This window comes from Anser anser, assembly GCF_964211835.1.
Source record: "Anser anser genome assembly, chromosome: 10".
Classification (NCBI taxonomy): domain Eukaryota; kingdom Metazoa; phylum Chordata; class Aves; order Anseriformes; family Anatidae; genus Anser; species Anser anser.
In genome coordinates, this window is record NC_139730.1 from 6,038,009 (window position 1) to 6,050,178 (window position 12,170).

The window sequence follows — 12,170 nt, forward strand, 5'->3', positions numbered from 1 at the left end:
TTTTTAATGCTAACTCTGACTATTCCTCTTCTCTGCATAACTGTCTGATTGCTGTATAAATCTCACTGAAGTCTGACTACCTCTTCCAGCAAAATTAACTTTTCTGACACTTGAATATATGCTTTAGAATTTCTTGCTCTGCTTCTTTTTTTGTTGTTGCAATCACAACTCAAATATCAGTTGTACAACAAAAGGTTGTTTCAAAACTGAAGAAAACACTGAAGAAGCTTCATGTTCAAAAGACAACATCTGGAGATGGGGTTTGAGCACAACCTTTTCCAGGTGCTATGTTTGCAAACCAAAGGGGACATATTCTTGTCTGAGAGGGCTTCCCATCTTAGGGAATACAGCCTTTAGTAAGTACCTGGAAAAAAATGCTAGAAAAATATGTAGTCTGATCTTTTGTGTGTTTTTCCCTATACTGGGCTCAGTTTCTAGGTAGAAGAAAATTTGGAGGATTGTCCAGGTCACATTAATTTAACTTGTTTTTGCTCAATGGCTGTAACCTCAGCTGTTTGCAATCTGCTGTTGCACATTCCTCCTTGCACAGGTCTAAGAAATTAGGACATGAGCTCAGCATCTTGAATAAGCTTCCAGTTTTACCTGCAATCCCTCCAAAGCATGTCACCTCAGCCCCCCACCCCATTTTTGATTGCTTCATTAGTGCAATCCCTTCTCTCCTCAGAGAAGGGCTGTTTTAATGAGCTTATTTTTGGACTCCAAAGGTGCTGCAAGGAAAGGCAGGGATGACAGTTCTCTTTGATGCAAACCTGATAATGTGAAGGCACTTGCTGGCATATTGTACCTACACTAGAGAAGGGAATGCAAGTGAGGTGATATTTGATCTTCCACAGCTAGCTCTTTATGATGCTCTTTTTTATACGGTTTGTATGTTTAACACCAGGCAGTGCTACACCAAGGCCTGCTCCTAAACTGAGTATGGCAGCATTTTAAACTCCCCTATGTTACCTTTCAACCCCTGAAAAATGCACAGGGCCACACCTTGCAGGGCCTGAAGAGAAGAAACGAGGAAAAACAAAACAAAAATCCCAGCGACTATGAGAACAGGCAGAAAACTTCAGCTCCATTATCACTCCCCTTCATCTGCTCAAAACCCCTCACTGCAGGGGTTGTCATGGTGATGCAGGTTTGACCTCTCACTTTTTACTCTTCCAGGAGCTAAAAAGGTAAAAATGAGCCATTCTGTCTCGAATGAAAATCAACCTCCCTCTGTCAAAAGACGCTGAATTGCTTTTTTCCCCTTTGTCAAACCCGAATGTTTCCATAGGCGACGTGGAAATAAATAAATAACCGGCGCCAGGCACCAAGGAGCATCAGTGGGTTCAGCAGGATGCGGCCGTGGTGGTAGGAGGCTCAGGATGGGGCTTGGCAGGAGCGGTCCATGCCCAAGTTTCCCAGAAGTCATGAGGAGCTGCATCCTGTGTTCCCCCTTCGTCCCCAGCTGTCTCTGCGGTCAGGTCCTCGCTCCGCCAGTTGAGCGTGGGGTTTGTGTTTGCGGCAGCTCCAGGGCAGAAAAATCAAACTATTGATTGAACTGTGTAGCAGCCTCATAAGGCATTATTAGCAGCCTGCTGTAAGTGAGACCAGAAAGGGTAAAATCATTTATTTTTATTAATATTCTTGAGAGTCAGGATTCAGCAAAAACTGCTGTTTGGCCAGGTTGGCAGCAAAGTGATGGCACTGTCTCCTTCTCTCTGGATGAAGCTGGTAATGCACATAGAGTGGTTTGTGTCTGGATGAGGGGGTGGCCTAATTTACTGGGATAGAGCCCCTGTCTGGACTATGAGCCAAAGTAATCTCCTTCTGTCGATTACTTTTGAATCTAAGTCCTCTGCTTTGATAACCAAATCCTTCCCTGCTTGCTCGCTCCCCTCCTCCAGTCTCTCCTCCCACCACTTTCACACAGTGCCAGGGTAGCGTGACATGTGAAACCAGCAGGACTTCAAATCAAATATTCATGTTAATGATCAGCTGGCCTTGAATGAAACATTTGCAGAAGCTCTGATGCAGATGCCTCAACGCTTCATATGGCTCCATCAAACCTCTTCCTGCCAGAGAGGCTCCCCCAGTTCTAGCCTAAGAGAAAGTTACTGAATTTATTTGACAGAAGAGAAAAAAACTAAAGCATATATAAAAATACACACACATATATATATTGTGTGTGTGTGTGTATTTATATATCCTTTACATATATAAAGCGCCAGCCTTAAAATCCTGCTAAACTGCTATTGAAGTCTGAAGTCATCTAAAGTTCAAGTGTTTCCCATGTCTTTGGTATCAAAGTTCCTGAGGACCAGTGCTGCTGAAACTTGTACTGCTGTACAAGGGCTTCATGGCACCAAAACACAGGAGCCCAGCTCATCTCCAAGCACAGTTATCCTCAGACCAAGGCTCATCTCTCTAGAGACGCTTCATTCACACCCTTGCTTCTAGTTCTCTCTCCTTCCAAATGAGCTTTTAGTGAAACAAGTGAAACAGGCACGGCCTAGTAGTCCTTCCCCCAACACTGCATACACACACACCAACTCCCTGGTACAGTCTGGTGCCTGGAACATCTCCCCCAGAGGCTTTAGGTGTGAACCCCTGGGATGTGAGGGCACTGCTGCCTCCCATATGCAAGAGAGCCAAGGCTGTGCTGAATGCCAAACTGCTCCGAGGCCCAAAATGGACAGTCACTTTTGCTCCTTCACCACTCAGCGATGATCATAGAGGCACTGAATATTCCTACTCATCCACCATCTCAATTAGCAACTTCCAGTTTTTTGAGAGCTGAGGAATACGTGCAACCCCCACCATGACCTACCTTTCTCCTTCACAGCCTTCCTCGTGTGTGCAGGCCTTCCTCTCCTCCTCATGCAGACCAGCAGCCTGGGAGATCCTCGTGGTAGATCCTGTGCTGCTCCCTCTTGCTCGTTTCTGCAAATAACTGCACGTTTTCCCACAGAAACCCAAACCTCCTCCAACTCCAGCAGTTGACCATTGCTCCAAAAGTCACCGCGACCTCTTAATTCATTCAGCGGAGTCACGTCATGCAGGGACACAGTAGATTGCTTCTTGCTCTCAGCTAGTAGGCCGCTGATGCCCTGAGTTATGAAGACAGACGGTATTAGTGCCAGTACTTCAAGAATATCTTGTGGTAGGGCATTCGACAGGTTAATTATACCTGTTAAGCTTTTTCCTTTACAGCATTAGAGCCCAGTGAGTCTGGTTTGCCTCTATAAAAGACGGTTGTCATGTTACGTGCAATCCATTTCTCTAGCACAGACAGGCATTTTCTAAGATTAAGCTTTACAGGGGAAAAAAAAAAATTATCTCAGACATACCCCTTTGTCTTAATTTCAGCCATACCAGAAGCAAATCCAGCTCTATTTAGACTTACTTTGGGGATCGGGGGTGATAGGGATTGAAGCATATAGTGCCCTAATCCCATTGTTTTCGTATCGTAATGCTCTGGAAATAAGATAGCTGAGGGATGATAGGTAGGTGCTAACTTCTGTATATTTATGATCCTAGGTACAGCCCTGAAATGCAAATTAAAAAGAACTCCCCCCAACAATCACTTTCTCTCTCTCTCTCTCTTATCCTGCATTTTCTGCAGCCTGAAAGATGTAAGTCATTAGATAAATGACTGCCAGTGGAATGCTATAGCTGTAACGTAAACTATGAAGACTAAATCCATACGAAAAAAATAATACATCCCCCAGAGAAAAGTTCTGCTTTTCACATTTAAATGTACTAGTTATCAGCTATTCCTGTTCACAGGGCATTAAAATACATGCTGTTTCCTAAGTCCTGATGCAGCTCTAACTGGACTCAAGCTTGGAGCTAAAATAGCACATATTTTACAAAGTGGTGTAATGTAAAACAGTCGTCTAAACATCTCTCTCCTTACTAGGTCTCTCTAGGGCTTTCTCCACAGAATCCTGCTTCTTCTTTACAGCGTCATCATTTATGTCTTTGTTTATTAGTGGAATGAACTTGTCAGTAATTGTATTCCCACCAGCCAGCCCCCGTCCCAGCTCCCTACACACTCATCTCGCCGGCTGGGGTCGGCAACAATGGGGAGTGCTCCTGCCAAAGCCGTTTCAACATCAGCCCTTCAGCGTGCTGTGGAGCAAGGAGGTCGCTCCCGGAGCCTCGCCAGCGGCCTCCCAAGCCCAGAGGTCCCTGCCAGGGCTGGGCAGAGCCACGGCAGTCGTGTCCAGCCGCTCTGCTTCCCAGAAGTGGCACTGCTGAGGGTGAAGGGCACTTGGCAAGGAGGTCACTGTGCAGGCTGAGTGCCCTGCTCTCACACACACACACACGGACCTGACCCAGCTGGAGGGCTGCAGGAGGTGCCCGGTGGGACTCCCAGGACAGACGGATGCCATGTGGCTTTGCAGATCAAACTCCTGCAGGTTTGCTAGGCTGTGCAGCTGCTGGAAGCGGCTTTAAGACCCCAAACTCCGAGACATCACGGTGGTTTTCAAGTGCCATGGCTCACCTTCTGATCTCACCGCTCTAACTCACCGGTTTAACTCATACATCCCCTAGAAACACCCCGCAGTCAGTCTGTCCTTCGAAGCAAACACCACTTATTTCCTCCTGCTATTTTTTGCTTTTAACTCACAGCTTCAGATTTCAAGGCTGCAAGGATGCTTGAGTCTTACTTTGAGTTCTGCCAGAGATTTCCTTTGTGATTTTTAAGTAAACCCCCTTAGGATCTGGCCAGCTGGGGAAATTAGCAACTAATAAACTCTTGCATGAAGTTGCAGGGGATGAGCTGCTCGGCACAGTGCCCTGTGACTCTGCCCCTCTTCTCCGAGGGGATTCACCGTGCGAACGGCTCGCTGCGGGTTATGAAGTTGCTGCATGTCAGCTGATCCATGGTAGCTGTCTGTCCATGGCAAATGTGAGATAATTTAAAGGAATTTAATCCTTTTTCTTTGCCAGTCCACATGATGAGTTCGTGCAGGGTGGGTAGTACACAGTAAATTCACACCGTAATTTACTGTGTACTAATTTCCCCAAGCTTTTAATTTCACAGTGTCTCAGTTTCCTCATCTGTAAAAGAGAGATAATAAATACTTTCCTTTCTGGCAGGAGTGCTTGAGATCCTTCAGCAGTAAACATAAAAGCAACCATTTTAAAATAGTTACTTACAGAAACTTAATTTTCAGTGTAAGCACTTATTTGTGCCTGATCTTCTACTACAGTAGCATGAGACTAACGATGGGAAGCAAATAAAATCTGAGAAGTAAATAACCCTGATAATGTGAAAAATAACTAGAATGCTGACCATAATAATATTTATGTGCAACTGCGATTGCAAACATTTTTAAAGCTTTCTGTTTCTAAACACCTGTGATTCCCTTTAAAGTGAATGCATCTAAAATGGTGTATTTTCAATAAGGACACACTAGACTGTTTTCTTTTAAAAAGAACACCACATGTAAAGAAGGCCTAAACTTTGTATTTCTTAGGAGGCCCTTTTTTTTTTTTCCTTTTTTTTTTTTTTTAAAGGAGTGATGCATGATCAGACCCAGAAAACAGTGTGGTTTTTATTTCAGATTTTTCTAGACTGCAATAGCCCAAGGGTCCATGCTATAAACTGGAGGAGTTTGAGGAGACCAGTTTTTAAGAGCAACATGGTAAGGTTTCTGTTTCTGATTGGAATGTTTGTTTTAAACTTTTCGTTTAGGGGAACATTTCAAAACTGGTCACAGTTTCAGCAATGGCTAAATTTACCTTGCAATCCCAGTTCCTGAGATTTGTCTTATTCTTTCTGGTACAGCTGAAACATCAAGAAAGGATCATTTGGCTTTAAAAAATGTTCCTCATGCTGAAATTATGAGTACAGAATTAAAACTTAAAGACTGTTGAGGTCAGGAAGCAAAAGGAAAACCAGGAACTTTATTCATTAATATCCATATACTGGAAATTCTGATTAACATATAAAATAGAGACCCTTGAAACTTGTGTATATGGATATGTCTTTTTTTCTTCAACTGCTGAAGAAAACTTTTAGATCTGCTCCTGCTCTACTAACAAAGCGGTTTAAAAAGCAGTTTAAATTGAAAAGCTTTCCATTTCCTCCTCTTTAATTCTTCAGGTATTCCTAAGTGATATTTCACGCAGGCAAAGAACAGTTAATTTCAATCATCGCTTGCCTCCTTGAGAGTTTTACACCGTGGTGCAATTTCGCTTCGTTCTTTATCGTGGAACTCAACTGCCCTCCACTGGATGAGAAAGGCAAAAGCAGGCTTCCTTTCCACTGGAAAAAAAAAATCACGGCCAAAAAAAAAAAAAAAAGTACAGTCTTGGGGTGTACTTTGTTCATTTTGTTTGTTCTCCTGCGTCTCCCCAGCACAAAGAGTCCCCGGGGTTAGCACGACTGGAGTTAACAATTCTGAGAAAATACAGTTGCCAAGAAAATAATTTTCACTGTGTCCTGGCCAAGTGGCCGTAATGATGACTGTCATTTAACCACAACATTTAAATCCAATATTTCTTCCTAGCGCTATGAAGGGAAAGAGGGAGAGAGAAGGAAACTGTTTTGGGGGGAATGGGTAGTGGTCTCAGTTTAATCCACTTTATTGCAATTTGTCGTCCTGAGAGCATGGGCTCTTAGACTAAAAAGCACACAGGAGTCTCCTTTGACATGCTTATGTAAAGGCTAATGTTCTGAAAAACTCATTGAAGTTTAAATAAATAAAGTAAAATCTCTAAGTGTTGACTGCAATAGCCCTAGCAGCAGCAGCAAACAGGATGGCTCCAGCCAAAGATCTTGTCCATCTGCCCGACATTTTGATGCCTCAGCTGACTTGAATTAGGAGAAAATAACTTGGAAGGTTTTTCACTCCATCCAGCCCCAAGTTAAAGGAGTCCTCTGAAGCAGTGGATCACATCACATAAGCTCATGCAGGGAGCTCCTGGTTATGCTCTTGGTGGCTTTATTAGAAACACAGCGGTGGATCTGGGCAGTACGAAAGCCATCCGGGGAGAGTTACAACACCTGACCTCTTTTTGCAAGGAGCAGAAATATTTGGGTGCAAGAGGGGAAAATATAAATAATAAAAAAAGCAGCTGAGAGTGCTTCACCATTCCTCGTACCTAACGTCACCGTGCCCTCTACCCCCAAACACACACACCTCCCATGCACCACATGTTGGAGTGAACTTTTGCTCCTCAGAAAATGGGACGACACATTTTCCCGTGCAGGCAGATGAAGTTTCCCTCCAATTCCTGCAGCTTGGAGCTGAAGACTGCTGTGTTCAATAAGGTTTAAGATCTCTGGTGCCTTGAGATTTAGCTTTTTGCTGCTGGTGGGGCCCTTGATGGCTGAGCTACACAGCACTAGTCTGATTGCTGCTCCTCATCGCACTCAGGGAAAGCAGAGCTGGAAAGTTGGGTAGAAATCTCTTTTACTGCCTTCCCTGCTGAAGGAGACTGATTTGTGCTTTCCTAGCTTTCTGCAAACGCCGCAGTCCTTGTGTAGACAAAATCCTACCAAAGTAGAGGTTTAGTTTGCCTGGTGAAGGACTGCAGGATTTGACCTTTGGAAGAGTGTGCTAAGTCCTTGCAGTTTTGATTTTGAGTTTCAGCTTTGGCCTGGAATAACAATGACTGTGAGGGAAGCAATAGGTTATGAGCTGGGTGAAATGATACCTGCTTCTTGCCAGAAAAGCTAACTGGATTTAAGCAACTTCTGTCTTCGTTTTCCTTTAAAGAAATAAATAAAGATATTCAAACTTCCCATATGAACTGCAATAATGAAAATATTGTGCGCATTAATTTGTACGGGGGTCAGTGAGTCTCCCCAGCTCAACGGTTTTCAGAGTGCATAGTAAGCCCATAAAACATTTATTTTTCATAATTTATGAAGCATTACATATTGTGAGTCCACAATGCCAGCTGACGTAATATGCAATAAATTTGAAATAACAAAACATTTCTCATGTATTTTCCTCCTGATGTGACAATGTGGGACATAAATTTAAAAGAAAGTTGCCTTAGAAGACAAAGGCAAGGCAAAAGAAAAGAATGCTCTTAAATCAATAAATATTCCTATTCCACCAATCACTTACTGAGCCGTTCCCCTGCTCGTGGCTGCGGCACTCGTCTTTTTGAAGCCCCTTGCCACCACTGCTTCAAAGCTGGAGCAAGAGGCTGCCAGGGAGAGTGGCAGTCCTCCTCCGAGCCGAGCACTGTGAGCTGCAGGGCTGGCAGCAGCATCGTAGCACGAGCATGTCCAGGCCCTCCTCTGCCGACCAGGAGCCGTCTCCCTGCGTGTTCTGGGCACAGTTGGAGCAGTCCTGCGCTGGGAAAAGCTCCTACCAAGGGCTGGCAGGCATGGGGGGGGGGGGGGGGGGGGAGGGGAACAATAGTGCGTAAAGGTAATTGCCCTCCGAAGCAATTATCATCCCCTTATTCCCAGGGAGAGGAGCAGTAAGGGTCTTTGCACTTTTGAAGATAACTTTCTGGTGGTCCTTTGGTATGCATGTAAATATGTAATTGTAGGATTATAATACAGAGCACTGAGTAAAACTCACCTACAGGACTATGAAAGCCAGCTGATAAATTTTCATGTTACAGAAGATGTGTTGCAGGCTGAAGGCTGAGACACACAGATGTCTGTAAAATTGTTAAGCGACGCCCACCAAACAGCGAGGACCTGGTGCTCAGCACTGTTTGCTTTTGTTTGGTCTTGTTTTCTTCTTTGCAGTACACCAAAACAAGGTCTGCTCGAACAAAAAGCAAGGAAGGGAAAAATTGTGGAAGTTATTTGACCACAGAACAGGAGAGAAGGGCAGAGAGTAAAGCAGTTCAGGGTCTTTGTCTGAGCTCACTACTCTGACTGTCCTTATAAATAAACACAAAAATATTTATCGATAACATAAAGCGTGTTTTGCAATGAAAAAATAACCTTTTAAGAATAAATAAATAAATAAAATTAGTGTCAGTATTTAAAGGGTTTTATCAAACTTTACACCAGAAGACCAAATGGGAAGGAAAAAAAAATAAATCTATGTGAACAAATCTCATCAGAAGTGACATGAAGTTCAGCATCTCGGAGGCTGGTTCTCCTTGGGCAGACACAGCACGTCCACCACAGCCGTGCGTGCAGGGACATCTACTGGCAGAACAGCCAGAGTGGGCCCTTTCCCTTGCTGAGTACAAAAACTCCAGCTTTGCATGAAAAATCAACGGTTTCAGTGGCAGCAGCAGGTTTTGCCTAATCCAGTAGGAGGAAGACATGCAGGAAAGCGAGCAAATGAGACTGGCTTGTCCCAAGGGTAAAATTAAACTTCAGATCCCAGGGTGAGGTGTCCTTAGCTGAGCAACCCTGGCTGCAAAACTGTTCCAGGCACACAACGACCATTAGAACTATTGCCTGTGGAGGTGATAGAGAAGGATGCTAGGCACTTTCTGAACCTCCACTTTTCTAACACTCCCTCTACCCTCACTCCTGCTGATTTGGCCCCGTGCACAGAGGGAGCAAGTATAAGGTATGAACCCAGCACACCATCAAGTTCTCCTGCAGTAGCACGGGGCACAGCAATGAGATCTCTCTGTTCTTCCTTCCGTCTTCTCCAGCAGCAGATACCTCGGGCAAGCAGCCGAAACATTGTCAGAAGCAAAAGGCTCCTTGCCTCCTCTCTGCCCTTTAATAAAACCACAGGAGACAAGACATATTTAATCCCTACTGGAAAGATATGTACAGTGAACTGATTAGATAGAGCAGGAACCAGGCTGACCCTTACATTTGAAACACTGTCTACCCTTCTCAAGACTGGATGAGGATCACAAGCCAGGCAGGCGGAGAGCGAGAGGCTACTTAGAAGTGTTTGTTTTTCTCATCTCCAAATCAAGATGAATTTCTCAACTCCTTGTAAGAGTCCTGGTTCTCTAACTCATAAATGGAAAGAAGTGAGCTTCTTCCCCCTCCTTGTCTTCTCTCTCCACATACTGTTTTCTGCCTTCAGGGTATCTGTTCTATACTTCCAAAAAATCCATCTGGTTATTTTACTGTAACACACTTACCAGAACTGTAAAATCATAGGAAAAAAAAACATTTGAAAAGGACCTCCGGGGGTTTCTAGGCCAACCTCCGCTTGAAGCAGCTTTAACATCAACACTAGATCAGGTCGGTGATGGCTTTGTGTAGATGATCCCTGAAAGTCACCAGGGAGCGAAATCCCACCACTTCCCTGAAAGACATGTCCTAGTTCTGTACAGCACTCTGGGTGAAGAAGTTTAGTTCTAGCTTTAAACACCAGCCAGTAATCTTGAGGAGAAACAAACAGTCATTAGTAGTTAAACACAGTACAGCAGTAGACTTGGAGGAATAGTCTGGCAGACCCTTTATATCTTCCTATACTCCTGCCTAACACTACGTGTTGGACACTAAGGCTCAGCCAGGATGGGCATAGCGCCACAGACTAATTTTCAGTGTATTTTAATGAATAGATCGTCAAAGGCTCCCTCTGTGAGCAGATGTTTTGGTACTTGACTTTCTACTTGAAGCTATACAAAAATAAATCAGTACCTTCTTAAAGTCAACTCTGATTTTATATGACATATATGAGATGAATCCCCTACTAACCTGTCTGTTTCATCAACTAGAGATGTTACTTAAGTTAAAAACAGCTGGCACAGCTGGGGTACAACAAGTTAGACCTGCTTCAGAAGAAGCCTTCTGCCCTGTGACTAGCAGAACTTTGTTTGAATAATGTAGTTTCCCTTTCTGGGAAAATAGAAATAGAACTAAGCAGCAATGCTCAAAGTCCAGTTTGTACCTAGATTTTGTACCTAGATTTCAAATTGCCCACTGGATTACTTATACTTGAGCTTCAATTCAAACTGTGTTTACCTCCAGCACTCTCCCAGAGAAAGGCCAGAACTGGATTTAATCTGGGCTTCTATCTATCACATCTTTATCAAAGAACATGGGAGTAAAAAGGCCAAGATGTCATGAGAGATCGGGCAGGAGAGCTGGGAAACAAAGAAACATGGAGAAGTTTTGATGGATACACTGACAACGAGATATAGTCCTACGATTAGACTCCTATAAATACCTTAGACATGTGATATCTCCAAGTCCCATCTCAGTGCCATCTACCCCGAACATACTCACCCTCCCTCTGATTGCAGAGGGGTTTCAGCAAATGTGTTATTACAGGCTCTTCCCAAAGGCAGTTGTTGAAATCCAGGCAAGTGATTCTTTAGAAGTAAACCTCTCCAAAGTCTTTCACCCAGCTGACATTATGATGATCAGAAAATAATACATATGTGTATATTCCGTACAGTTCTACACTTCATTTAAAATGTTTCACCTGCTTTTCTTTTCTCCTTTTCTTTTTTTTCCCAGTCATTACACAAAGTCTGAAAGATAAAAGAGGGAATTCATTTTGTTACTTTAAATACTTATCTCAAGCTCTCAGTTTGACTTCGTCAAATGCACGCAGTATGCTAAAAAAATGCACAAGGGAAAAAATCCCAAGAATATAGCTAAAAGATTGTAAGGAAAAAAAAAAGTCAGAAAACAACAGCAGATCATAGAAGTAGTAGTGTCTGAAAAATGAGAAACAACAAAAAAAGCACAGAGCTATAGCATGGTAGAAGAAAAAATAAATATACCACATAATTTATTGCAGGGAGAGTTCTGAAGAAAATGTCTTGTGAAATAAATATAATGCTCATGAGGACAAGAGATCTCATTCATATCCAATCTGTCTTGTGTAAAGAACTAGGCAATAATGTTCAAGTAAGTGAGTCACTGCGAGATCTCCCAGTTCGGCTGAAGATTGCTCAATAGAAATAATAACAAGCCACAGAAAAAAGACAGTGTAAGTACAGGTGGGAAAGAGATACAAACTCAGAGCAATAAGTACATACAAAATATCGAGAGATTGCAGTACAATGTAAAGGCATGATGTGTGTTCTCTGTCTTACAGACTACTTTTCCTTCTGTGCCTCTGTGACAGTGAAGATCTGCTGGAGAGCCCGGGCTCACAGCCTCCCTCTGTTCGTGCTCAGGATGGCACAGACATAGGCAAAGAGGGCTAGAGGGTGACTTATTTATGGATCTGGGGTCAGGACTTTCTCTGTGAAAGGTCTTTGACTCTCTAATCCATTCCTCACAGCTAGCCACCGAGGCTCAAGTCCCA